Source organism: Perissodus microlepis, chromosome 23, assembly GCF_051167445.1.
Source record: "Perissodus microlepis isolate ML-2025 ecotype Zambia chromosome 23, ASM5116744v1, whole genome shotgun sequence".
Lineage (NCBI taxonomy): Eukaryota > Metazoa > Chordata > Actinopteri > Cichliformes > Cichlidae > Perissodus > Perissodus microlepis.
This window is the reverse complement of record NC_140482.1, coordinates 16,995,333-17,018,724: the sequence shown is the minus strand read 5'-3', so window position 1 is coordinate 17,018,724 and position 23,392 is coordinate 16,995,333. Positions and strand designations below refer to the sequence as shown.

Sequence of the window (23,392 nt, the reverse complement as noted above, 5' to 3'; positions counted from 1 at the left end):
CTCCGGCTTACCCGAAAGGGACAAGCGGTACACAATGGATGGGTTGCCTTTGCCACGTACTGTGTATCAAGCGAGGCTCAAGGCACCATCTCCCCCCCAAACGGACCGTTCTTTGAAGCCGTCAACAAATGAAGCAGAGTTGCCAGTTCTTCAAGCCCAGGATGGGCTGCCGTCTTGGAGGTGAAGTGTGTGTGTGTGACAGGAGATCCAAAAAATGTGTGGCCGAACTGCGCATCAAAACATGCCTCGCGTGAGGATAGAGCTCAACACCTCCAGTTTTCGAGACTTACGCATGGCAGGCGACAGTTCTACTGCTGAGCCACCAGCCCTTAAAAGTCTGCCGAATTCGCGCCGCTCTCCAAAGTGTCCTCTCAACAACATCTTGACTTAATGCAGATACGATGTCCAACCCAAGTTTGGTTTGCACAGACTTCTTGTTCCAACTTACCAGTCAGGCAAGAATGACTTCAAATTATCTCTCTCAATGGACCCTGTTGGCAAAGGAACTCCAGGCAACCTCCAGAGACTCAGCTCGGGAGCTGCTGATAACCAATTATCAATCCTTGCTCATCCGCTTCCAATGCAAAGACATTCCTAACCCTACCTGGACAAAGTGTCCAAGAAGAAATAACAGGTAGGAGTCATTTGGGAGCCAACGTGTGGTGCCCCGCAATTCTGACCTGAGAAAAGAAAGAGGAATTGTGGTGAAAGTTGGATGAAGTGGTTCCAGAGGGCCGGCACGCATCCATAGGGCAGGATCGCCTGCCACGTGTGAGTCTTGAAATCAAACAGATGGGAAGGCTTTCCACGGGCAATGGCAGAATAATTTGGATTGATCCCTGTTCTAGATCTCGCATCAGAGGAGGCTGAAAATCCACTACAAACGGATGGTTCTTAGGCTCCAGCATCCTCGAAATGGGTAGAAGCAGTACAAAATGGATGGACCAACTCTGTACCAAAAGACCTGCCTCGTGTGAGGATCGAACTCACGACCTTCAGATTATGAGACTGACGCGCTGCCTACTGCGCCAACGAGGCTGACAGTCAACCAGAAAATGGACGATTTCTCGAAGCTGCACAGAAAAGAAATTCAGCTTGGACAAACAAAGGCGAGTCCCCAGGTATTTAGGCCTTGAACGGGTTTTGGAGGTGAAGAGTGCCACAGGAGATCCTAAAAACGGTGTTTTGAGCCAGCTCCGGCTTACCTGAAAGGGACAAGCGGTAGACAATGGATGGGTTGCCTTTGCCACGTACTGTGTATCAAGCGAGGCTCAAGACACCATCTTCCCCCAAAACGGACCATTCTTCTTTTGTCTCGTAGTGCCGTCTTAAATTAAATTCCTTAATTACAGCCACATTAGCTCCACTAATAAGACACACGGGTTTACCAGCAATGTCTGTAAACATATATTCAGTCACCCACTGGCGCTGGCAGGCGATTATTCTAAGTCTGCCAATTGTCCCGCCGAATTCACGCCACTGTCCAAAGTCTCTTCTCAACAACATCTTGACTTAATGCAGATACGATGTCCGACCCAAGTTTGGTTTGCACAGACTTCTTGTTCCAAATCTTGATGCCGTCTGGCCGCGACCGAGAACAAACTTAATGCCCCACAAGGGCCCACGCATAAAGGAACTGTGCATTGGCCGGGAATCGAACCCGGGCCTCCCGCGTGGCAGGCGAGAATTCTACCACTGAACCACCAATGCTCACGGACGTGCCAGTTTTCCCACCGACTTCGCGCCATTGCCCAAGCGCTCCTCTCGAGGCGCAACGGAAAATGTAGCCCGATACAGCCACGCGTCACTCATCAAGAGAGCTCTGTCGCAGCTCCCTGATGGTCTAGTGGTCAGGATTCGGCGCTCTCACCGCCGCGGCCCGGGTTCGATTCCCGGTCAGGGAAACTGTGTTTCACCCACCTCCGGCTTACCCGAAAGGGACAAGCGGTACACAATGGATGGGTTGCCTTTGCCACGTACTGTGTATCAAGCGAGGCTCAAGGCACCATCTCCCCCCAAAACGGACCGTTCTTTGAAGCCGTCAACAAATGAAGCAGAGTTGCCAGTTCTTCAAGCCCAGGATGGGCTGCCGTCTTGGAGGTGAAGTGTGTGTGTGTGACAGGAGATCCAAAAAATGTGTGGCCGAACTGCGCATCAAAACATGCCTCGCGTGAGGATAGAGCTCAACACCTCCAGTTTTCGAGACTTACGCATGGCAGGCGACAGTTCTACTGCTGAGCCACCAGCCCTTAAAAGTCTGCCAATTGTCCCGCCGAATTCGCGCCACTCTCCAAAGTGTCCTCTCAACAACATCTTGACTTAATGCAGATACGATGTCCAACCCAAGTTTGGTTTGCACAGACTTCTTGTTCCAACTTACCAGTCAGGCAAGAATGACTTCAAATTATCTCTCTCAATGGACCCTGTTGGCAAAGGAACTCCAGGCAACCTCCAGAGACTCAGCTCGGGAGCTGCTGATAACCAATTATCAATCCTTGCTCATCCGCTTCCAATGCAAAGACATTCCTAACCCTACCTGGACAAAGTGTCCAAGAAGAAATAACAGGAAGGAGTCATTTGGGAGCCAACGTGTGGTGCCCCGCAATTCTGACCTGAGAAAAGAAAGAGGAATTGTGGTGAAAGTTGGATGAAGTGGTTCCAGAGGGCCGGCACGCATCCATAGGGCAGGATCGCCTGCCACGTGTGAGTCTTGAAATCAAACAGATGGGAAGGCTTTCCACGGGCAATGGCAGAATAATTTGGATTGATCCCTGTTCTAGATCTCGCATCAGAGGAGGCTGAAAATCCACTACAAACGGATGGTTCTTAGGCTCCAGCATCCTCGAAATGGGTAGAAGCGGTACAAAATGGATGGACCAACTCTGTACCAAAACACCTGCCTCGTGTGAGGATCGAACTCACGACCTTCAGATTATGAGACTGACGCGCTGCCTACTGCGCCAACGAGGCTGACAGTCAACCAGAAAATGGACGATTTCTCGAAGCTGCACAGAAAAGAAATTCAGCTTGGACAAACAAAGGCGAGTCCCCAGGTATTTAGGCCTTGAACGGGTTTTGGAGGTGAAGAGTGCCACAGGAGATCCTAAAAACGGTGTTTTGAGCCAGCTCCGGCTTACCTGAAAGGGACAAGCGGTAGACAATGGATGGGTTGCCTTTGCCACGTACTGTGTATCAAGCGAGGCTCAAGACACCATCTTCCCCCAAAACGGACCATTCTTCTTTTGTCTCGTAGTGCCGTCTTAAATTAAATTCCTTAATTACAGCCACATTAGCTCCACTAATAAGACACACGGGTTTACCAGCAATGTCTGTAAACATATATTCAGTCACCCACTGGCGCTGGCAGGCGATTATTCTAAGTCTGCCAATTGTCCCGCCGAATTCACGCCACTGTCCAAAGTCTCTTCTCAACAACATCTTGACTTAATGCAGATACGATGTCCGACCCAAGTTTGGTTTGCACAGACTTCTTGTTCCAAATCTTGATGCCGTCTGGCCGCGACCGAGAACAAACTTAATGCCCCCCAAGGGCCCACGCATAAAGGAACTGTGCATTGGCCGGGAATCGAACCCTGGCCTCCCGCGTGACAGGCAAGAATTCAACCACTGAATCACCAATGCTCACGGGCGTGCCAGTTTTCCCACCAAATTCGCGCCATTGCCCAAGCGCTCCTCTCGAGGCGCAACGGAAAATGTAGCCCGATACAGCCACGCGTCACTCATCAAGAGAGCTCTGTCGCAGCTCCCTGATGGTCTAGTGGTCAGGATTCGGCGCTCTCACCGCCGCGGCCTGGGTTCGATTCCCGGTCAGGGAAACTGTGTTTCACCCACCTCCGGCTTACCCGAAAGGGACAAGCGGTAGACAATGGATGGGTTGCCTTTGCCGCGTACTGTGTATCAAGCGAGACTCAAGGCACCATCTTCCCCCAAAACGGACCATTCTTTGAAGCCGTCAACAAATGAAGCAGAGTTGCCAGTTCTTCAAGCCCAGGATGGGCTGCCGTCTTGGAGGTGAAGTGTGTGACAGGAGATCCAAAAAACGTGTGGCCGAACTGCGCATCAAAACATGCCTCGCGTTAGGATAGAGCTCAACACCTCCAGTTTTCGAGACTTACGCATGGCAGGCGACAGTTCTACTGCTGAGCCACCAGCCCTTAAAAGTCTGCCAATTGTCCCGCCGAATTCGCGCCACTCTCCAAAGTGTCCTCTCAACAACATCTTGACTTAATGCAGATACGATGTCCAACCCAAGTTTGGTTTGCACAGACTTCTTGTTCCAACTTACCAGTCAGGCAAGAATGACTTCAAATTATCTCTCTCAATGGACCCTGTTGGCAAAGGAACTCCAGGCAACCTCCAGAGACTCAGCTCGGGAGCTGCTGATAACCAATTATCAATCCTTGCTCATCCGCTTCCAATGCAAAGACATTCCTAACCCTACCTGGACAAAGTGTCCAAGAAGAAATAACAGGAAGGAGTCATTTGGGAGCCAACGTGTGGTGCCCCGCAATTCTGACCTGAGAAAAGAAAGAGGAATTGTGGTGAAAGTTGGATGAAGTGGTTCCAGAGGGCCGGCACGCATCCATAGGGCAGGATCGCCTGCCACGTGTGAGTCTTGAAATCAAACAGATGGGAAGGCTTTCCACGGGCAATGGCAGAATAATTTGGATTGATCCCTGTTCTAGATCTCGCATCAGAGGAGGCTGAAAATCCACTACAAACGGATGGTTCTTAGGCTCCAGCATCCTCGAAATGGGTAGAAGCGGTACAAAATGGATGGACCAACTCTGTACCAAAACACCTGCCTCGTGTGAGGATCGAACTCACGACCTTCAGATTATGAGACTGACGCGCTGCCTACTGCGCCAACGAGGCTGACAGTCAACCAGAAAATGGACGATTTCTCGAAGCTGCACAGAAAAGAAATTCAGCTTGGACAAACAAAGGCGAGTCCCCAGGTATTTAGGCCTTGAACGGGTTTTGGAGGTGAAGAGTGCCACAGGAGATCCTAAAAACGGTGTTTTGAGCCAGCTCCGGCTTACCTGAAAGGGACAAGCGGTAGACAATGGATGGGTTGCCTTTGCCACGTACTGTGTATCAAGCGAGGCTCAAGACACCATCTTCCCCCAAAACGGACCATTCTTCTTTTGTCTCGTAGTGCCGTCTTAAATTAAATTCCTTAATTACAGCCACATTAGCTCCACTAATAAGACACACGGGTTTACCAGCAATGTCTGTAAACATATATTCAGTCACCCACTGGCGCTGGCAGGCGATTATTCTAAGTCTGCCAATTGTCCCGCCGAATTCACGCCACTGTCCAAAGTCTCTTCTCAACAACATCTTGACTTAATGCAGATACGATGTCCGACCCAAGTTTGGTTTGCACAGACTTCTTGTTCCAAATCTTGATGGCGTCTGGCCGCGACCGAGAACAAACTTAATGCCCCACAAGGGCCCACGCATAAAGGAACTGTGCATTGGCCGGGAATCGAACCCGGGCCTCCCGCGTGGCAGGCGAGAATTCTACCACTGAACCACCAATGCTCACGGACGTGCCAGTTTTCCCACCGACTTCGCGCCATTGCCCAAGCGCTCCTCTCGAGGCGCAACGGAAAATGTAGCCCGATACAGCCACGCGTCACTCATCAAGAGAGCTCTGTCGCAGCTCCCTGATGGTCTAGTGGTCAGGATTCGGCGCTCTCACCGCCGCGGCGTGGGTTCGATTCCCGGTCAGGGAAACTGTGTTTCACCCACCTCCGGCTTATCCGAAAGGGACAAGCGGTACACAATGGATGGGTTGCCTTTGCCACGTACTGTGTATCAAGCGAGACTCAAGGCACCATCTTCCCCCAAAACGGACCATTCTTTGAAGCCGTCAACAAATGAAGCAGAGTTGCCAGTTCTTCAAGCCCAGGATGGGCTGCCGTCTTGGAGGTGAAGTGTGTGACAGGAGATCCAAAAAATGTGTGGCCGAACTGCGCATCAAAACATGCCTCGCGTTAGGATAGAGCTCAACACCTCCAGTTTTCGAGACTTACGCATGGCAGGCGACAGTTCTACTGCTGAGCCACCAGCCCTTAAAAGTCTGCCAATTGTCCCGCCGAATTCGCGCCACTCTCCAAAGTGTCCTCTCAACAACATCTTGACTTAATGCAGATACGATGTCCAACCCAAGTTTGGTTTGCACAGACTTCTTGTTCCAACTTACCAGTCAGGCAAGAATGACTTCAAATTATCTCTCTCAATGGACCCTGTTGGCAAAGGAACTCCAGGCAACCTCCAGAGACTCAGCTCGGGAGCTGCTGATAACCAATTATCAATCCTTGCTCATCCGCTTCCAATGCAAAGACATTCCTAACCCTACCTGGACAAAGTGTCCAAGAAGAAATAACAGGAAGGAGTCATTTGGGAGCCAACGTGTGGTGCCCCGCAATTCTGACCTGAGAAAAGAAAGAGGAATTGTGGTGAAAGTTGGATGAAGTGGTTCCAGAGGGCCGGCACGCATCCATAGGGCAGGATCGCCTGCCACGTGTGAGTCTTGAAATCAAACAGATGGGAAGGCTTTCCACGGGCAATGGCAGAATAATTTGGATTGATCCCTGTTCTAGATCTCGCATCAGAGGAGGCTGAAAATCCACTACAAACGGATGGTTCTTAGGCTCCAGCATCCTCGAAATGGGTAGAAGCGGTACAAAATGGATGGACCAACTCTGTACCAAAACACCTGCCTCGTGTGAGGATCGAACTCACGACCTTCAGATTATGAGACTGACGCGCTGCCTACTGCGCCAACGAGGCTGACAGTCAACCAGAAAATGGACGATTTCTCGAAGCTGCACAGAAAAGAAATTCAGCTTGGACAAACAAAGGCGAGTCCCCAGGTATTTAGGCCTTGAACGGGTTTTGGAGGTGAAGAGTGCCACAGGAGATCCTAAAAACGGTGTTTTGAGCCAGCTCCGGCTTACCTGAAAGGGACAAGCGGTAGACAATGGATGGGTTGCCTTTGCCACGTACTGTGTATCAAGCGAGGCTCAAGACACCATCTTCCCCCAAAACGGACCATTCTTCTTTTGTCTCGTAGTGCCGTCTTAAATTAAATTCCTTAATTACAGCCACATTAGCTCCACTAATAAGACACACGGGTTTACCAGCAATGTCTGTAAACATATATTCAGTCACCCACTGGCGCTGGCAGGCGATTATTCTAAGTCTGCCAATTGTCCCGCCGAATTCACGCCACTGTCCAAAGTCTCTTCTCAACAACATCTTGACTTAATGCAGATACGATGTCCGACCCAAGTTTGGTTTGCACAGACTTCTTGTTCCAACTTACCAGTCAGGCAAGAATGACTTCAAATTATCTCTCTCAATGGACCCTGTTGGCAAAGGAACTCCAGGCAACCTCCAGAGACTCAGCTCGGGAGCTGCTGATAACCAATTATCAATCCTTGCTCATCCGCTTCCAATGCAAAGACATTCCTAACCCTACCTGGACAAAGTGTCCAAGAAGAAATAACAGGAAGGAGTCATTTGGGAGCCAACGTGTGGTGCCCCGCAATTCTGACCTGAGAAAAGAAAGAGGAATTGTGGTGAAAGTTGGATGAAGTGGTTCCAGAGGGCCGGCACGCATCCATAGGGCAGGATCGCCTGCCACGTGTGAGTCTTGAAATCAAACAGATGGGAAGGCTTTCCACGGGCAATGGCAGAATAATTTGGATTGATCCCTGTTCTAGATCTCGCATCAGAGGAGGCTGAAAATCCACTACAAACGGATGGTTCTTAGGCTCCAGCATCCTCGAAATGGGTAGAAGCGGTACAAAATGGATGGACCAACTCTGTACCAAAACACCTGCCTCGTGTGAGGATCGAACTCACGACCTTCAGATTATGAGACTGACGCGCTGCCTACTGCGCCAACGAGGCTGACAGTCACCCAGAAAATGGACGATTTCTCAAAGCTGCACAGAAAAGAAATTCAGCTTGGCCAAACAAAGGCGAGTCCCCAGGTATTTAGGCCTTGAACGGGTTTTGGAGGTGAAGAGTGCCACAGGAGATCCTAAAAACGGTGTTTTGAGCCAGCTCCGGCTTACCTGAAAGGGACAAGCGGTAGACAATGGATGGGTTGCCTTTGCCACGTACTGTGTATCAAGCGAGGCTCAAGACACCATCTTCCCCCAAAACGGACCATTCTTCTTTTGTCTCGTAGTGCCGTCTTAAATTAAATTCCTTAATTACAGCCACATTAGCTCCACTAATAAGACACACGGGTTTACCAGCAATGTCTGTAAACATATATTCAGTCACCCACTGGCGCTGGCAGGCGATTATTCTAAGTCTGCCAATTGTCCCGCCGAATTCACGCCACTGTCCAAAGTCTCTTCTCAACAACATCTTGACTTAATGCAGATACGATGTCCGACCCAAGTTTGGTTTGCACAGACTTCTTGTTCCAAATCTTGATGGCGTCTGGCCGCGACCGAGAACAAACTTAATGCCCCACAAGGGCCCACGCATAAAGGAACTGTGCATTGGCCGGGAATCGAACCCTGGCCTCCCGCGTGGCAGGCGAGAATTCAACCACTGAACCACCAATGCTCACGGACGTGCCAGTTTTCCCACCGACTTCGCGCCATTGCCCAAGCGCTCCTCTCGAGGCGCAACGGAAAATGTAGCCCGATACAGCCACGCGTCACTCATCAAGAGAGCTCTGTCGCAGCTCCCTGATGGTCTAGTGGTCAGGATTCGGCGCTCTCACCGCCGCGGCCCGGGTTCGATTCCCGGTCAGGGAAACTGTGTTTCACCCACCTCCGGCTTACCCGAAAGGGACAAGCGGTACACAATGGATGGGTTGCTTTTGCCACGTACTGTGTATCAAGCGAGGCTCAAGGCACCATCTCCCCCCAAAACGGACCGTTCTTTGAAGCCGTCAACAAATGAAGCAGAGTTGCCAGTTCTTCAAGCCCAGGATGGGCTGCCGTCTTGGAGGTGAAGTGTGTGTGTGACAGGAGATCCAAAAACTGTGTGGCCGAACTGCGCATCAAAACATGCCTCGCGTGAGGATAGAGCTCAACACCTCCAGTTTTCGAGACTTACGCATGGCAGGCGACAGTTCTACTGCTGAGCCACCAGCCCTTAAAAGTCTGCCGAATTCGCGCCGCTCTCCAAAGTGTCCTCTCAACAACATCTTGACTTAATGCAGATACGATGTCCAACCCAAGTTTGGTTTGCACAGACTTCTTGTTCCAACTTACCAGTCAGGCAAGAATGACTTCAAATTATCTCTCTCAATGGACCCTGTTGGCAAAGGAACTCCAGGCAACCTCCAGAGACTCAGCTCGGGAGCTGCTGATAACCAATTATCAATCCTTGCTCATCCGCTTCCAATGCAAAGACATTCCTAACCCTACCTGGACAAAGTGTCCAAGAAGAAATAACAGGTAGGAGTCATTTGGGAGCCAACGTGTGGTGCCCCGCAATTCTGACCTGAGAAAAGAAAGAGGAATTGTGGTGAAAGTTGGATGAAGTGGTTCCAGAGGGCCGGCACGCATCCATAGGGCAGGATCGCCTGCCACGTGTGAGTCTTGAAATCAAACAGATGGGAAGGCTTTCCACGGGCAATGGCAGAATAATTTGGATTGATCCCTGTTCTAGATCTCGCATCAGAGGAGGCTGAAAATCCACTACAAACGGATGGTTCTTAGGCTCCAGCATCCTCGAAATGGGTAGAAGCGGTACAAAATGGATGGACCAACTCTGTACCAAAACACCTGCCTCGTGTGAGGATCGAACTCACGACCTTCAGATTATGAGACTGACGCGCTGCCTACTGCGCCAACGAGGCTGACAGTCACCCAGAAAATGGACGATTTCTCGAAGCTGCACAGAAAAGAAATTCAGCTTGGCCAAACAAAGGCGAGTCCCCAGGTATTTAGGCCTTGAACGGGTTTTGGAGGTGAAGAGTGCCACAGGAGATCCTAAAAACGGTGTTTTGAGCCAGCTCCGGCTTACCTGAAAGGGACAAGCGGTAGACAATGGATGGGTTGCCTTTGCCACGTACTGTGTATCAAGCGAGGCTCAAGACACCATCTTCCCCCAAAACGGACCATTCTTCTTTTGTCTCGTAGTGCCGTCTTAAATTAAATTCCTTAATTACAGCCACATTAGCTCCACTAATAAGACACACGGGTTTACCAGCAATGTCTGTAAACATATATTCAGTCACCCACTGGCGCTGGCAGGCGATTATTCTAAGTCTGCCAATTGTCCCGCCGAATTCACGCCACTGTCCAAAGTCTCTTCTCAACAACATCTTGACTTAATGCAGATACGATGTCCGACCCAAGTTTGGTTTGCACAGACTTCTTGTTCCAAATCTTGATGGCGTCTGGCCGCGACCGAGAACAAACTTAATGCCCCACAAGGGCCCACGCATAAAGGAACTGTGCATTGGCCGGGAATCGAACCCTGGCCTCCCGCGTGGCAGGCGAGAATTCAACCACTGAACCACCAATGCTCACGGACGTGCCAGTTTTCCCACCGACTTCGCGCCATTGCCCAAGCGCTCCTCTCGAGGCGCAACGGAAAATGTAGCCCGATACAGCCACGCGTCACTCATCAAGAGAGCTCTGTCGCAGCTCCCTGATGGTCTAGTGGTCAGGATTCGGCGCTCTCACCGCCGCGGCCCGGGTTCGATTCCCGGTCAGGGAAACTGTGTTTCACCCACCTCCGGCTTACCCGAAAGGGACAAGCGGTACACAATGGATGGGTTGCTTTTGCCACGTACTGTGTATCAAGCGAGGCTCAAGGCACCATCTCCCCCCAAAACGGACCGTTCTTTGAAGCCGTCAACAAATGAAGCAGAGTTGCCAGTTCTTCAAGCCCAGGATGGGCTGCCGTCTTGGAGGTGAAGTGTGTGTGTGACAGGAGATCCAAAAACTGTGTGGCCGAACTGCGCATCAAAACATGCCTCGCGTGAGGATAGAGCTCAACACCTCCAGTTTTCGAGACTTACGCATGGCAGGCGACAGTTCTACTGCTGAGCCACCAGCCCTTAAAAGTCTGCCGAATTCGCGCCGCTCTCCAAAGTGTCCTCTCAACAACATCTTGACTTAATGCAGATACGATGTCCAACCCAAGTTTGGTTTGCACAGACTTCTTGTTCCAACTTACCAGTCAGGCAAGAATGACTTCAAATTATCTCTCTCAATGGACCCTGTTGGCAAAGGAACTCCAGGCAACCTCCAGAGACTCAGCTCGGGAGCTGCTGATAACCAATTATCAATCCTTGCTCATCCGCTTCCAATGCAAAGACATTCCTAACCCTACCTGGACAAAGTGTCCAAGAAGAAATAACAGGTAGGAGTCATTTGGGAGCCAACGTGTGGTGCCCCGCAATTCTGACCTGAGAAAAGAAAGAGGAATTGTGGTGAAAGTTGGATGAAGTGGTTCCAGAGGGCCGGCACGCATCCATAGGGCAGGATCGCCTGCCACGTGTGAGTCTTGAAATCAAACAGATGGGAAGGCTTTCCACGGGCAATGGCAGAATAATTTGGATTGATCCCTGTTCTAGATCTCGCATCAGAGGAGGCTGAAAATCCACTACAAACGGATGGTTCTTAGGCTCCAGCATCCTCGAAATGGGTAGAAGCGGTACAAAATGGATGGACCAACTCTGTACCAAAACACCTGCCTCGTGTGAGGATCGAACTCACGACCTTCAGATTATGAGACTGACGCGCTGCCTACTGCGCCAACGAGGCTGACAGTCACCCAGAAAATGGACGATTTCTCGAAGCTGCACAGAAAAGAAATTCAGCTTGGCCAAACAAAGGCGAGTCCCCAGGTATTTAGGCCTTGAACGGGTTTTGGAGGTGAAGAGTGCCACAGGAGATCCTAAAAACGGTGTTTTGAGCCAGCTCCGGCTTACCTGAAAGGGACAAGCGGTAGACAATGGATGGGTTGCCTTTGCCACGTACTGTGTATCAAGCGAGGCTCAAGACACCATCTTCCCCCAAAACGGACCATTCTTCTTTTGTCTCGTAGTGCCGTCTTAAATTAAATTCCTTAATTACAGCCACATTAGCTCCACTAATAAGACACACGGGTTTACCAGCAATGTCTGTAAACATATATTCAGTCACCCACTGGCGCTGGCAGGCGATTATTCTAAGTCTGCCAATTGTCCCGCCGAATTCACGCCACTGTCCAAAGTCTCTTCTCAACAACATCTTGACTTAATGCAGATACGATGTCCGACCCAAGTTTGGTTTGCACAGACTTCTTGTTCCAAATCTTGATGGCGTCTGGCCGCGACCGAGAACAAACTTAATGCCCCACAAGGGCCCACGCATAAAGGAACTGTGCATTGGCCGGGAATCGAACCCTGGCCTCCCGCGTGGCAGGCGAGAATTCAACCACTGAACCACCAATGCTCACGGACGTGCCAGTTTTCCCACCGACTTCGCGCCATTGCCCAAGCGCTCCTCTCGAGGCGCAACGGAAAATGTAGCCCGATACAGCCACGCGTCACTCATCAAGAGAGCTCTGTCGCAGCTCCCTGATGGTCTAGTGGTCAGGATTCGGCGCTCTCACCGCCGCGGCCCGGGTTCGATTCCCGGTCAGGGAAACTGTGTTTCACCCACCTCCGGCTTACCCGAAAGGGACAAGCGGTACACAATGGATGGGTTGCTTTTGCCACGTACTGTGTATCAAGCGAGGCTCAAGGCACCATCTCCCCCCAAAACGGACCGTTCTTTGAAGCCGTCAACAAATGAAGCAGAGTTGCCAGTTCTTCAAGCCCAGGATGGGCTGCCGTCTTGGAGGTGAAGTGTGTGTGTGACAGGAGATCCAAAAACTGTGTGGCCGAACTGCGCATCAAAACATGCCTCGCGTGAGGATAGAGCTCAACACCTCCAGTTTTCGAGACTTACGCATGGCAGGCGACAGTTCTACTGCTGAGCCACCAGCCCTTAAAAGTCTGCCGAATTCGCGCCGCTCTCCAAAGTGTCCTCTCAACAACATCTTGACTTAATGCAGATACGATGTCCAACCCAAGTTTGGTTTGCACAGACTTCTTGTTCCAACTTACCAGTCAGGCAAGAATGACTTCAAATTATCTCTCTCAATGGACCCTGTTGGCAAAGGAACTCCAGGCAACCTCCAGAGACTCAGCTCGGGAGCTGCTGATAACCAATTATCAATCCTTGCTCATCCGCTTCCAATGCAAAGACATTCCTAACCCTACCTGGACAAAGTGTCCAAGAAGAAATAACAGGTAGGAGTCATTTGGGAGCCAACGTGTGGTGCCCCGCAATTCTGACCTGAGAAAAGAAAGAGGAATTGTGGTGAAAGTTGGATGAAGTGGTTCCAGAGGGCCGGCACGCATCCATAGGGCAGGATCGCCTGCCACGTGTGAGTCTTGAAATCAAACAGATGGGAAGGCTTTCCACGGGCAATGGCAGAATAATTTGGATTGATCCCTGTTCTAGATCTCGCATCAGAGGAGGCTGAAAATCCACTACAAACGGATGGTTCTTAGGCTCCAGCATCCTCGAAATGGGTAGAAGCGGTACAAAATGGATGGACCAACTCTGTACCAAAACACCTGCCTCGTGTGAGGATCGAACTCACGACCTTCAGATTATGAGACTGACGCGCTGCCTACTGCGCCAACGAGGCTGACAGTCACCCAGAAAATGGACGATTTCTCGAAGCTGCACAGAAAAGAAATTCAGCTTGGACAAACAAAGGCGAGTCCCCAGGTATTTAGGCCTTGAACGGGTTTTGGAGGTGAAGAGTGCCACAGGAGATCCTAAAAACGGTGTTTTGAGCCAGCTCCGGCTTACCTGAAAGGGACAAGCGGTAGACAATGGATGGGTTGCCTTTGCCACGTACTGTGTATCAAGCGAGGCTCAAGACACCATCTTCCCCCAAAACGGACCATTCTTCTTTTGTCTCGTAGTGCCGTCTTAAATTAAATTCCTTAATTACAGCCACATTAGCTCCACTAATAAGACACACGGGTTTACCAGCAATGTCTGTAAACATATATTCAGTCACCCACTGGCGCTGGCAGGCGATTATTCTAAGTCTGCCAATTGTCCCGCCGAATTCACGCCACTGTCCAAAGTCTCTTCTCAACAACATCTTGACTTAATGCAGATACGATGTCCGACCCAAGTTTGGTTTGCACAGACTTCTTGTTCCAAATCTTGATGGCGTCTGGCCGCGACCGAGAACAAACTTAATGCCCCACAAGGGCCCACGCATAAAGGAACTGTGCATTGGCCGGGAATCGAACCCGGGCCTCCCGCGTGGCAGGCAAGAATTCTACCACTGAACCACCAATGCTCACGGACGTGCCAGTTTTCCCACCGACTTCGCGCCATTGCCCAAGCGCTCCTCTCGAGGCGCAACGGAAAATGTAGCCCGATACAGCCACGCGTCACTCATCAAGAGAGCTCTGTCGCAGCTCCCTGATGGTCTAGTGGTCAGGATTCGGCGCTCTCACCGCCGCGGCCTGGGTTCGATTCCCGGTCAGGGAAACTGTGTTTCACCCACCTCCGGCTTACCCGAAAGGGACAAGCGGTACACAATGGATGGGTTGCCTTTGCCACGTACTGTGTATCAAGCGAGACTCAAGGCACCATCTTCCCCCAAAACGGACCATTCTTTGAAGCCGTCAACAAATGAAGCAGAGTTGCCAGTTCTTCAAGCCCAGGATGGGCTGCCGTCTTGGAGGTGAAGTGTGTGACAGGAGATCCAAAAACTGTGTGGCCGAACTGCGCATCAAAACATGCCTCGCGTGAGGATAGAGCTCAACACCTCCAGTTTTCGAGACTTACGCATGGCAGGCGACAGTTCTACTGCTGAGCCACCAGCCCTTAAAAGTCTGCCAATTGTCCCGCCGAATTCGCGCCACTCTCCAAAGTGTCCTCTCAACAACATCTTGACTTAATGCAGATACGATGTCCAACCCAAGTTTGGTTTGCACAGACTTCTTGTTCCAACTTACCAGTCAGGCAAGAATGACTTCAAATTATCTCTCTCAATGGACCCTGTTGGCAAAGGAACTCCAGGCAACCTCCAGAGACTCAGCTCGGGAGCTGCTGATAACCAATTATCAATCCTTGCTCATCCGCTTCCAATGCAAAGACATTCCTAACCCTACCTGGACAAAGTGTCCAAGAAGAAATAACAGGAAGGAGTCATTTGGGAGCCAACGTGTGGTGCCCCGCAATTCTGACCTGAGAAAAGAAAGAGGAATTGTGGTGAAAGTTGGATGAAGTGGTTCCAGAGGGCCGGCACGCATCCATAGGGCAGGATCGCCTGCCACGTGTGAGTCTTGAAATCAAACAGATGGGAAGGCTTTCCACGGGCAATGGCAGAATAATTTGGATTGATCCCTGTTCTAGATCTCGCATCAGAGGAGGCTGAAAATCCACTACAAACGGATGGTTCTTAGGCTCCAGCATCCTCGAAATGGGTAGAAGCGGTACAAAATGGATGGACCAACTCTGTACCAAAACACCTGCCTCGTGTGAGGATCGAACTCACGACCTTCAGATTATGAGACTGACGCGCTGCCTACTGCGCCAACGAGGCTGACAGTCAACCAGAAAATGGACGATTTCTCGAAGCTGCACAGAAAAGAAATTCAGCTTGGACAAACAAAGGCGAGTCCCCAGGTATTTAGGCCTTGAACGGGTTTTGGAGGTGAAGAGTGCCACAGGAGATCCTAAAAACGGTGTTTTGAGCCAGCTCCGGCTTACCTGAAAGGGACAAGCGGTAGACAATGGATGGGTTGCCTTTGCCACGTACTGTGTATCAAGCGAGGCTCAAGACACCATCTTCCCCCAAAACGGACCATTCTTCTTTTGTCTCGTAGTGCCGTCTTAAATTAAATTCCTTAATTACAGCCACATTAGCTCCACTAATAAGACACACGGGTTTACCAGCAATGTCTGTAAACATATATTCAGTCACCCACTGGCGCTGGCAGGCGATTATTCTAAGTCTGCCAATTGTCCCGCCGAATTCACGCCACTGTCCAAAGTCTCTTCTCAACAACATCTTGACTTAATGCAGATACGATGTCCGACCCAAGTTTGGTTTGCACAGACTTCTTGTTCCAAATCTTGATGCCGTCTGGCCGCGACCGAGAACAAACTTAATGCCTCCCAAGGGCCCACGCATAAAGGAACTGTGCATTGGCCGGGAATCGAACCCTGGCTTCCCGCGTGGCAGGCAAGAATTCAACCACTGAATCACCAATGCTCACGGGCGTGCCAGTTTTCCCACCAAATTCGCGCCATTGCCCAAGCGCTCCTCTCGAGGCGCAACGGAAAATGTAGCCCGATACAGCCACGCGTCACTCATCAAGAGAGCTCTGTCGCAGCTCCCTGATGGTCTAGTGGTCAGGATTCGGCGCTCTCACCGCCGCGGCCTGGGTTCGATTCCCGGTCAGGGAAACTGTGTTTCACCCACCTCCGGCTTACCCGAAAGGGACAAGCGGTAGACAATGGATGGGTTGCCTTTGCCGCGTACTGTGTATCAAGCGAGACTCAAGGCACCATCTTCCCCCAAAACGGACCATTCTTTGAAGCCGTCAACAAATGAAGCAGAGTTGCCAGTTCTTCAAGCCCAGGATGGGCTGCCGTCTTGGAGGTGAAGTGTGTGACAGGAGATCCAAAAAATGTGTGGCCGAACTGCGCATCAAAACATGCCTCGCGTTAGGATAGAGCTCAACACCTCCAGTTTTCGAGACTTACGCATGGCAGGCGACAGTTCTACTGCTGAGCCACCAGCCCTTAAAAGTCTGCCAATTGTCCCGCCGAATTCGCGCCACTCTCCAAAGTGTCCTCTCAACAACATCTTGACTTAATGCAGATACGATGTCCAACCCAAGTTTGGTTTGCACAGACTTCTTGTTCCAACTTACCAGTCAGGCAAGAATGACTTCAAATTATCTCTCTCAATGGACCCTGTTGGCAAAGGAACTCCAGGCAACCTCCAGAGACTCAGCTCGGGAGCTGCTGATAACCAATTATCAATCCTTGCTCATCCGCTTCCAATGCAAAGACATTCCTAACCCTACCTGGACAAAGTGTCCAAGAAGAAATAACAGGAAGGAGTCATTTGGGAGCCAACGTGTGGTGCCCCGCAATTCTGACCTGAGAAAAGAAAGAGGAATTGTGGTGAAAGTTGGATGAAGTGGTTCCAGAGGGCCGGCACGCATCCATAGGGCAGGATCGCCTGCCACGTGTGAGTCTTGAAATCAAACAGATGGGAAGGCTTTCCACGGGCAATGGCAGAATAATTTGGATTGATCCCTGTTCTAGATCTCGCATCAGAGGAGGCTGAAAATCCACTACAAACGGATGGTTCTTAGGCTCCAGCATCCTCGAAATGGGTAGAAGCGGTACAAAATGGATGGACCAACTCTGTACCAAAACACCTGCCTCGTGTGAGGATCGAACTCACGACCTTCAGATTATGAGACTGACGCGCTGCCTACTGCGCCAACGAGGCTGACAGTCAACCAGAAAATGGACGATTTCTCGAAGCTGCACAGAAAAGAAATTCAGCTTGGACAAACAAAGGCGAGTCCCCAGGTATTTAGGCCTTGAACGGGTTTTGGAGGTGAAGAGTGCCACAGGAGATCCTAAAAACGGTGTTTTGAGCCAGCTCCGGCTTACCTGAAAGGGACAAGCGGTAGACAATGGATGGGTTGCCTTTGCCACGTACTGTGTATCAAGCGAGGCTCAAGACACCATCTTCCCCCAAAACGGACCATTCTTCTTTTGTCTCGTAGTGCCGTCTTAAATTAAATTCCTTAATTACAGCCACATTAGCTCCACTAATAAGACACACGGGTTTACCAGCAATGTCTGTAAACATATATTCAGTCACCCACTGGCGCTGGCAGGCGATTATTCTAAGTCTGCCAATTGTCCCGCCGAATTCACGCCACTGTCCAAAGTCTCTTCTCAACAACATCTTGACTTAATGCAGATACGATGTCCGACCCAAGTTTGGTTTGCACAGACTTCTTGTTCCAAATCTTGATGCCGTCTGGCCGCGACCGAGAACAAACTTAATGCCCCACAAGGGCCCACGCATAAAGGAACTGTGCATTGGCCGGGAATCGAACCCTGGCCTCCCGCGTGGCAGGCGAGAATTCAACCACTGAACCACCAATGCTCACGGACGTGCCAGTTTTCCCACCGACTTCGCGCCATTGCCCAAGCGCTCCTCTCGAGGCGCAACGGAAAATGTAGCCCGATACAGCCACGCGTCACTCATCAAGAGAGCTCTGTCGCAGCTCCCTGATGGTCTAGTGGTCAGGATTCGGCGCTCTCACCGCCGCGGCCCGGGTTCGATTCCCGGTCAGGGAAACTGTGTTTCACCCACCTCCGGCTTACCCGAAAGGGACAAGCGGTACACAATGGATGGGTTGCTTTTGCCACGTACTGTGTATCAAGCGAGGCTCAAGGCACCATCTCCCCCCAAAACGGACCGTTCTTTGAAGCCGTCAACAAATGAAGCAGAGTTGCCAGTTCTTCAAGCCCAGGATGGGCTGCCGTCTTGGAGGTGAAGTGTGTGTGTGACAGGAGATCCAAAAACTGTGTGGCCAAACTGCGCATCAAAACATGCCTCGCGTGAGGATAGAGCTCAACACCTCCAGTTTTCGAGACTTACGCATGGCAGGCGACAGTTCTACTGCTGAGCCACCAGCCCTTAAAAGTCTGCCGAATTCGCGCCGCTCTCCAAAGTGTCCTCTCAACAACATCTTGACTTAATGCAGATACGATGTCCAACCCAAGTTTGGTTTGCACAGACTTCTTGTTCCAACTTACCAGTCAGGCAAGAATGACTTCAAATTATCTCTCTCAATGGACCCTGTTGGCAAAGGAACTCCAGGCAACCTCCAGAGACTCAGCTCGGGAGCTGCTGATAACCAATTATCAATCCTTGCTCATCCGCTTCCAATGCAAAGACATTCCTAACCCTACCTGGACAAAGTGTCCAAGAAGAAATAACAGGTAGGAGTCATTTGGGAGCCAACGTGTGGTGCCCCGCAATTCTGACCTGAGAAAAGAAAGAGGAATTGTGGTGAAAGTTGGATGAAGTGGTTCCAGAGGGCCGGCACGCATCCATAGGGCAGGATCGCCTGCCACGTGTGAGTCTTGAAATCAAACAGATGGGAAGGCTTTCCACGGGCAATGGCAGAATAATTTGGATTGATCCCTGTTCTAGATCTCGCATCAGAGGAGGCTGAAAATCCACTACAAACGGATGGTTCTTAGGCTCCAGCATCCTCGAAATGGGTAGAAGCGGTACAAAATGGATGGACCAACTCTGTACCAAAACACCTGCCTCGTGTAAGGATCGAACTCACGACCTTCAGATTATGAGACTAACGCGCTGCCTACTGCGCCAACGAGGCTGACAGTCAACCAGAAAATGGACGATTTCTCGAAGCTGCACAGAAAAGAAATTCAGCTTGGACAAACAAAGGCGAGTCCCCAGGTATTTAGGCCTTGAACGGGTTTTGGAGGTGAAGAGTGCCACAGGAGATCCTAAAAACGGTGTTTTGAGCCAGCTCCGGCTTACCTGAAAGGGACAAGCGGTAGACAATGGATGGGTTGCCTTTGCCACGTACTGTGTATCAAGCGAGGCTCAAGACACCATCTTCCCCCAAAACGGACCATTCTTCTTTTGTCTCGTAGTGCCGTCTTAAATTAAATTCCTTAATTACAGCCACATTAGCTCCACTAATAAGACACACGGGTTTACCAGCAATGTCTGTAAACATATATTCAGTCACCCACTGGCGCTGGCAGGCGATTATTCTAAGTCTGCCAATTGTCCCGCCGAATTCACGCCACTGTCAAAAGTCTCTTCTCAACAACATCTTGACTTAATGCAGATACGATGTCCGACTCAAGTTTGGTTTGCACAGACTTCTTGTTCCAAATCTTGATGCCGTCTGGCCGCGACCGAGAACAAACTTAATGCCCCCCAAGGGCCCACGCATAAAGGAACTGTGCATTGGCCGGGAATCGAACCCGGGCCTCCCGCGTGGCAGGCGAGAATTCTACCACTGAACCACCAATGCTCACGGACGTGCCGGTTTTCCCACCGACTTCGCGCCATTGCCCAAGCGCTCCTCTCGAGGCGCAACGGAAAATGTAGCCCGATACAGCCACGCGTCACTCATCAAGACGGCTCTGTCGCAGCTCCCTGATGGTCTAGTGGTCAGGATTCGGCGCTCTCACCGCCGCGGCCTGGGTTCGATTCCCGGTCAGGGAAACTGTGTTTCACCCACCTCCGGCTTACCCGAAAGGGACAAGCGGTACACAATGGATGGGTTGCCTTTGCCACGTACTGTGTATCAAGCGAGGCTCAAGGCACCATCTCCCCCAAAAACGGACCGTTATTTGAAGCTGTCAACAAATGAAGCAGAGTTGCCAGTTCTTCAAGCCCAGGATGGGCTGCCGTCTTGGAGGTGAAGTGTGTGTGAGTGACAGGAGATCCAAAAACTGTGTGGCCGAACTGCGCATCAAAACATGCCTCGTGTTAGGATAGAGCTCAACACCTCCAGTTTTCGAGACTTACGCATGGCAGGCGACAGTTCTACTGCTGAGCCACCAGCCCTTACAAGTCTGCCAATTGTCCCGCCGAATTCGCGCCACTCTCCAAAGTGTCCTCTCAACAACATCTTGACTTAATGCAGATACGATGTCCAACCCAAGTTTGGTTTGCACAGACTTCTTGTTCCAACTTACCAGTCAGGCAAGAATGACTTCAAATTATCTCTCTAAATGGACCCTGTTGGCAAAGGAACTCCAGGCAACCTCCAGAGACTCAGCTCGGGAGCTGCTGATAACCAGTTATCAATCCTTGCTCCTCCGCTTCCAATGCAAAGACATTAGGAATGTCTTTGCATTGGACATTAGGTGCGCCTCATGTATGAATTTTGCTTGTGCTTACTGACCTTGAACAGATGTGATACACAGCGCTCAAAAATCTGTCAAAAACTGTTTTAGTACAACTTTAGTAAGCTATGAAGCCGCACCGCTTGATTGATTGTCGGGGCATTACAGCTAACATAGTCAGGAGTAATCTGCTTCCAAAACTCTGTCCACTTCAGGTCCCAAAGCGAAACGAACACTGCAGCATCACTGAGAGTTTAAAAGTGTCTAATTTCTTTCATCTTTAATAAAATGATCAGTGTTGCTGCTTTACCAGGTGTACCAATTAATTTTAACATCCATGAAAACAGAATTTATTAAATTTAACAGAGATAGAAGTTAGCAGGAAGTTAGCTTGCTAGCTTCCACCTAAACATGACATACCATGTTCAGACTGAGTGATTTGTGAACAAATTAAAACGTACAGCTCTGCTATCACTTCCAACATAAATGAAGACCGAAAACTAAACAGCAGTGACTTTTTTAGGGTTACTGAAGTTGGGCTAACTGGTATATAATGATGTGCTACGTGATCGCTAGCGACATAGCTACGTTATCATAACATAAACACAGTGAAGCTGGAGGATGAATGCTAACTTTTTTTCACTCGATAAAAGTTAACGCAAGGGTTCCTGATGGTTAGGGACAAATGCAATCGCATGGCAGGATGCTGTAACAGACCAGACTTCAGTCAGGAGAACAACTGAGATAATCCATCCACAATACAAGGTTAGTCATTAACATACGGCAACAACATGGGAATAGAGCAGTTTGCGAGAGAATTCAGCATTAATGAATCAATGGTACAGAAGTGGAGGAAGCAAGAAGAATGAGTTGAGTAAAGTTTGGCTTATCTGACTGTTTTGTTGCACTTAATGCCTTTTGTATGAAAACAGACCCATTCATCGACTGGGTACAAAAATGCACAACAGTTCCATTCAGTAGATGCCCTTTGTGCGGCCATCTTCACCACTTGGAGAAATGTTCCCACTCACCTCATGGAAACGCTTACATCAGGCATGCTGCAACAAATTTTGGAAGTGATCAACAATAGGGATGGGTATCAAAAACCAGTTCTTGTTGAGAACTGGTTCCCACTGTTTCAATTCCTTGGAATTGTTTGCCATTTTTGCAAACGATTCCCTTATCGATTCCAGTCGCCCCGAATGACGTCACCACGTTGCGGAGCATCATTTACCTGGCAGGAAACATGGCGCCTAAGCGGCTCAAACGCTCAAAAGTTTGATTATACTTTACGAGAACAGATGACAACAGGGCAACTTGCAATACTTGCAAAGTAGATATTTAATTTAAGGGAGGAGACACTACGAATATGCAAAAGCATTTGCTCACAAAACACACGATGACCTTAAATGAATGTCATGTTTTTAATTCCGCTCCGGACTCGTGAATCTCAACCCAGCAGCAGCGGTAACGTTTGTACGTCCTTTCCCGTTAATGCGGTAGGTAAATAATCAGCTAACAGTGAATGTTATGTTAGCGCGATCTGCCTTATTACAAAACCTGCCATTACTGTGCATTTAGGTGACCATGATGAGAGAGACAGACAGAGTCTGGTTGGCTCAGATGCTGGCAGTTCTTGCTGCAGTCTACCGGTAGCGTCTCCTTTCAGGCCAGGATAGACGAATGTCACCGAGCAGTGACTAAGTTTGTGGTAAAAGGCTTGAATCCATTTGCCACAGCAGATGCCCCCGATTTTTGGTAAGTGAATGTGTTTAATTGTAGGCAGGGACATTACTGGATATTCTTGTGCAATTGCTACAGAATAATTTTTGTTATACTTTGTTATTGCAACAGAAGAATATTTATTTTATTATTTTACATTTACATTTTTTTTTCCTGGGGACCCTGTGACACCCCATTGAAGAGCTGTAGGCTGGATCTCTTAAGATCTCACTGTTGGGTTTGTAAGGCCATGTTACTCCTAAATTTCTATCTTGTTCAAAGAGGAGATATAAAACAAAGTTCTAAGCTAATCGACCTTAGTGTTCTCCTTTTTTAAAAAGAATCGATAAGAGAATCGATAAAGAATCGAATTGTTAAACAGAATCAAAAATGGAATCGGAATCGTGAAAATCTTATCAATACCCATCCCTAATCAACAATAACGGTGGAGCTACTCATTACTGAGTTCATGTTTGGAACTTTGATTTTTGTTTTGGGGGGTTTACGGGTTTTTTTGGAGGTGAACTTTTGATCAGCTTTAAAACGACCTGTTTCAGTTTAAGTGTTTTTTTCAATAAATTGCATGCTTAAAAAATGTTTTGCCTCACTCCCATTTCTTCTTGTTGCATGTTGAAGCTTTACTTGGAACCTTGTTAAGATCCAACCATGGAAAATGTCATGGTGCTGGGTCGTTGACTCAGCGTTTT

At 49.6% G+C, this 23,392-nt stretch overlaps 31 non-coding genes across 31 annotated transcripts; 10 read left to right on the top strand and 21 right to left on the bottom strand.

Moving 5' to 3' along the window:
• Positions 1-965: 965 nt before the first annotated feature.
• Positions 966-1,038, bottom strand: trnam-cau (transfer RNA methionine (anticodon CAU)). Its single transcript has one exon. It is a non-coding gene; the product is annotated as a tRNA-Met (tRNA).
• A 601-nt stretch (positions 1,039-1,639) lies between these two features.
• Positions 1,640-1,710, bottom strand: trnag-gcc (transfer RNA glycine (anticodon GCC)). The gene has a single exon. It is a non-coding gene; the product is annotated as a tRNA-Gly (tRNA).
• Positions 1,711-1,832: 122 nt separating this feature from the next.
• trnae-cuc (transfer RNA glutamic acid (anticodon CUC)) lies at positions 1,833-1,904 on the top strand. The gene has a single exon. It is a non-coding gene; the product is annotated as a tRNA-Glu (tRNA).
• Positions 1,905-2,897: 993 nt separating this feature from the next.
• On the bottom strand, positions 2,898-2,970 carry trnam-cau (transfer RNA methionine (anticodon CAU)). Its single transcript has one exon. It is a non-coding gene; the product is annotated as a tRNA-Met (tRNA).
• Positions 2,971-3,571: 601 nt separating this feature from the next.
• Positions 3,572-3,642, bottom strand: trnad-guc (transfer RNA aspartic acid (anticodon GUC)). Its single transcript has one exon. It is a non-coding gene; the product is annotated as a tRNA-Asp (tRNA).
• A 122-nt stretch (positions 3,643-3,764) lies between these two features.
• trnae-cuc (transfer RNA glutamic acid (anticodon CUC)) lies at positions 3,765-3,836 on the top strand. The gene has a single exon. It is a non-coding gene; the product is annotated as a tRNA-Glu (tRNA).
• Positions 3,837-4,823: 987 nt separating this feature from the next.
• Positions 4,824-4,896, bottom strand: trnam-cau (transfer RNA methionine (anticodon CAU)). The gene has a single exon. It is a non-coding gene; the product is annotated as a tRNA-Met (tRNA).
• A 601-nt stretch (positions 4,897-5,497) lies between these two features.
• On the bottom strand, positions 5,498-5,568 carry trnag-gcc (transfer RNA glycine (anticodon GCC)). Its single transcript has one exon. It is a non-coding gene; the product is annotated as a tRNA-Gly (tRNA).
• A 122-nt stretch (positions 5,569-5,690) lies between these two features.
• On the top strand, positions 5,691-5,762 carry trnae-cuc (transfer RNA glutamic acid (anticodon CUC)). The gene has a single exon. It is a non-coding gene; the product is annotated as a tRNA-Glu (tRNA).
• Positions 5,763-6,749: 987 nt separating this feature from the next.
• trnam-cau (transfer RNA methionine (anticodon CAU)) lies at positions 6,750-6,822 on the bottom strand. The gene has a single exon. It is a non-coding gene; the product is annotated as a tRNA-Met (tRNA).
• Positions 6,823-7,874: 1,052 nt separating this feature from the next.
• trnam-cau (transfer RNA methionine (anticodon CAU)) lies at positions 7,875-7,947 on the bottom strand. The gene has a single exon. It is a non-coding gene; the product is annotated as a tRNA-Met (tRNA).
• A 601-nt stretch (positions 7,948-8,548) lies between these two features.
• On the bottom strand, positions 8,549-8,619 carry trnag-gcc (transfer RNA glycine (anticodon GCC)). Its single transcript has one exon. It is a non-coding gene; the product is annotated as a tRNA-Gly (tRNA).
• A 122-nt stretch (positions 8,620-8,741) lies between these two features.
• trnae-cuc (transfer RNA glutamic acid (anticodon CUC)) lies at positions 8,742-8,813 on the top strand. Its single transcript has one exon. It is a non-coding gene; the product is annotated as a tRNA-Glu (tRNA).
• A 979-nt stretch (positions 8,814-9,792) lies between these two features.
• On the bottom strand, positions 9,793-9,865 carry trnam-cau (transfer RNA methionine (anticodon CAU)). The gene has a single exon. It is a non-coding gene; the product is annotated as a tRNA-Met (tRNA).
• Positions 9,866-10,466: 601 nt separating this feature from the next.
• trnag-gcc (transfer RNA glycine (anticodon GCC)) lies at positions 10,467-10,537 on the bottom strand. Its single transcript has one exon. It is a non-coding gene; the product is annotated as a tRNA-Gly (tRNA).
• Positions 10,538-10,659: 122 nt separating this feature from the next.
• On the top strand, positions 10,660-10,731 carry trnae-cuc (transfer RNA glutamic acid (anticodon CUC)). The gene has a single exon. It is a non-coding gene; the product is annotated as a tRNA-Glu (tRNA).
• A 979-nt stretch (positions 10,732-11,710) lies between these two features.
• trnam-cau (transfer RNA methionine (anticodon CAU)) lies at positions 11,711-11,783 on the bottom strand. Its single transcript has one exon. It is a non-coding gene; the product is annotated as a tRNA-Met (tRNA).
• A 601-nt stretch (positions 11,784-12,384) lies between these two features.
• Positions 12,385-12,455, bottom strand: trnag-gcc (transfer RNA glycine (anticodon GCC)). The gene has a single exon. It is a non-coding gene; the product is annotated as a tRNA-Gly (tRNA).
• Positions 12,456-12,577: 122 nt separating this feature from the next.
• trnae-cuc (transfer RNA glutamic acid (anticodon CUC)) lies at positions 12,578-12,649 on the top strand. The gene has a single exon. It is a non-coding gene; the product is annotated as a tRNA-Glu (tRNA).
• Positions 12,650-13,628: 979 nt separating this feature from the next.
• On the bottom strand, positions 13,629-13,701 carry trnam-cau (transfer RNA methionine (anticodon CAU)). The gene has a single exon. It is a non-coding gene; the product is annotated as a tRNA-Met (tRNA).
• Positions 13,702-14,302: 601 nt separating this feature from the next.
• trnag-gcc (transfer RNA glycine (anticodon GCC)) lies at positions 14,303-14,373 on the bottom strand. The gene has a single exon. It is a non-coding gene; the product is annotated as a tRNA-Gly (tRNA).
• Positions 14,374-14,495: 122 nt separating this feature from the next.
• On the top strand, positions 14,496-14,567 carry trnae-cuc (transfer RNA glutamic acid (anticodon CUC)). Its single transcript has one exon. It is a non-coding gene; the product is annotated as a tRNA-Glu (tRNA).
• Positions 14,568-15,554: 987 nt separating this feature from the next.
• On the bottom strand, positions 15,555-15,627 carry trnam-cau (transfer RNA methionine (anticodon CAU)). Its single transcript has one exon. It is a non-coding gene; the product is annotated as a tRNA-Met (tRNA).
• Positions 15,628-16,228: 601 nt separating this feature from the next.
• trnag-gcc (transfer RNA glycine (anticodon GCC)) lies at positions 16,229-16,299 on the bottom strand. The gene has a single exon. It is a non-coding gene; the product is annotated as a tRNA-Gly (tRNA).
• Positions 16,300-16,421: 122 nt separating this feature from the next.
• trnae-cuc (transfer RNA glutamic acid (anticodon CUC)) lies at positions 16,422-16,493 on the top strand. Its single transcript has one exon. It is a non-coding gene; the product is annotated as a tRNA-Glu (tRNA).
• Positions 16,494-17,480: 987 nt separating this feature from the next.
• Positions 17,481-17,553, bottom strand: trnam-cau (transfer RNA methionine (anticodon CAU)). The gene has a single exon. It is a non-coding gene; the product is annotated as a tRNA-Met (tRNA).
• Positions 17,554-18,154: 601 nt separating this feature from the next.
• Positions 18,155-18,225, bottom strand: trnag-gcc (transfer RNA glycine (anticodon GCC)). Its single transcript has one exon. It is a non-coding gene; the product is annotated as a tRNA-Gly (tRNA).
• A 122-nt stretch (positions 18,226-18,347) lies between these two features.
• trnae-cuc (transfer RNA glutamic acid (anticodon CUC)) lies at positions 18,348-18,419 on the top strand. Its single transcript has one exon. It is a non-coding gene; the product is annotated as a tRNA-Glu (tRNA).
• A 979-nt stretch (positions 18,420-19,398) lies between these two features.
• trnam-cau (transfer RNA methionine (anticodon CAU)) lies at positions 19,399-19,471 on the bottom strand. The gene has a single exon. It is a non-coding gene; the product is annotated as a tRNA-Met (tRNA).
• A 601-nt stretch (positions 19,472-20,072) lies between these two features.
• trnag-gcc (transfer RNA glycine (anticodon GCC)) lies at positions 20,073-20,143 on the bottom strand. The gene has a single exon. It is a non-coding gene; the product is annotated as a tRNA-Gly (tRNA).
• A 122-nt stretch (positions 20,144-20,265) lies between these two features.
• Positions 20,266-20,337, top strand: trnae-cuc (transfer RNA glutamic acid (anticodon CUC)). Its single transcript has one exon. It is a non-coding gene; the product is annotated as a tRNA-Glu (tRNA).
• Positions 20,338-23,392: the final 3,055 nt, after the last annotated feature.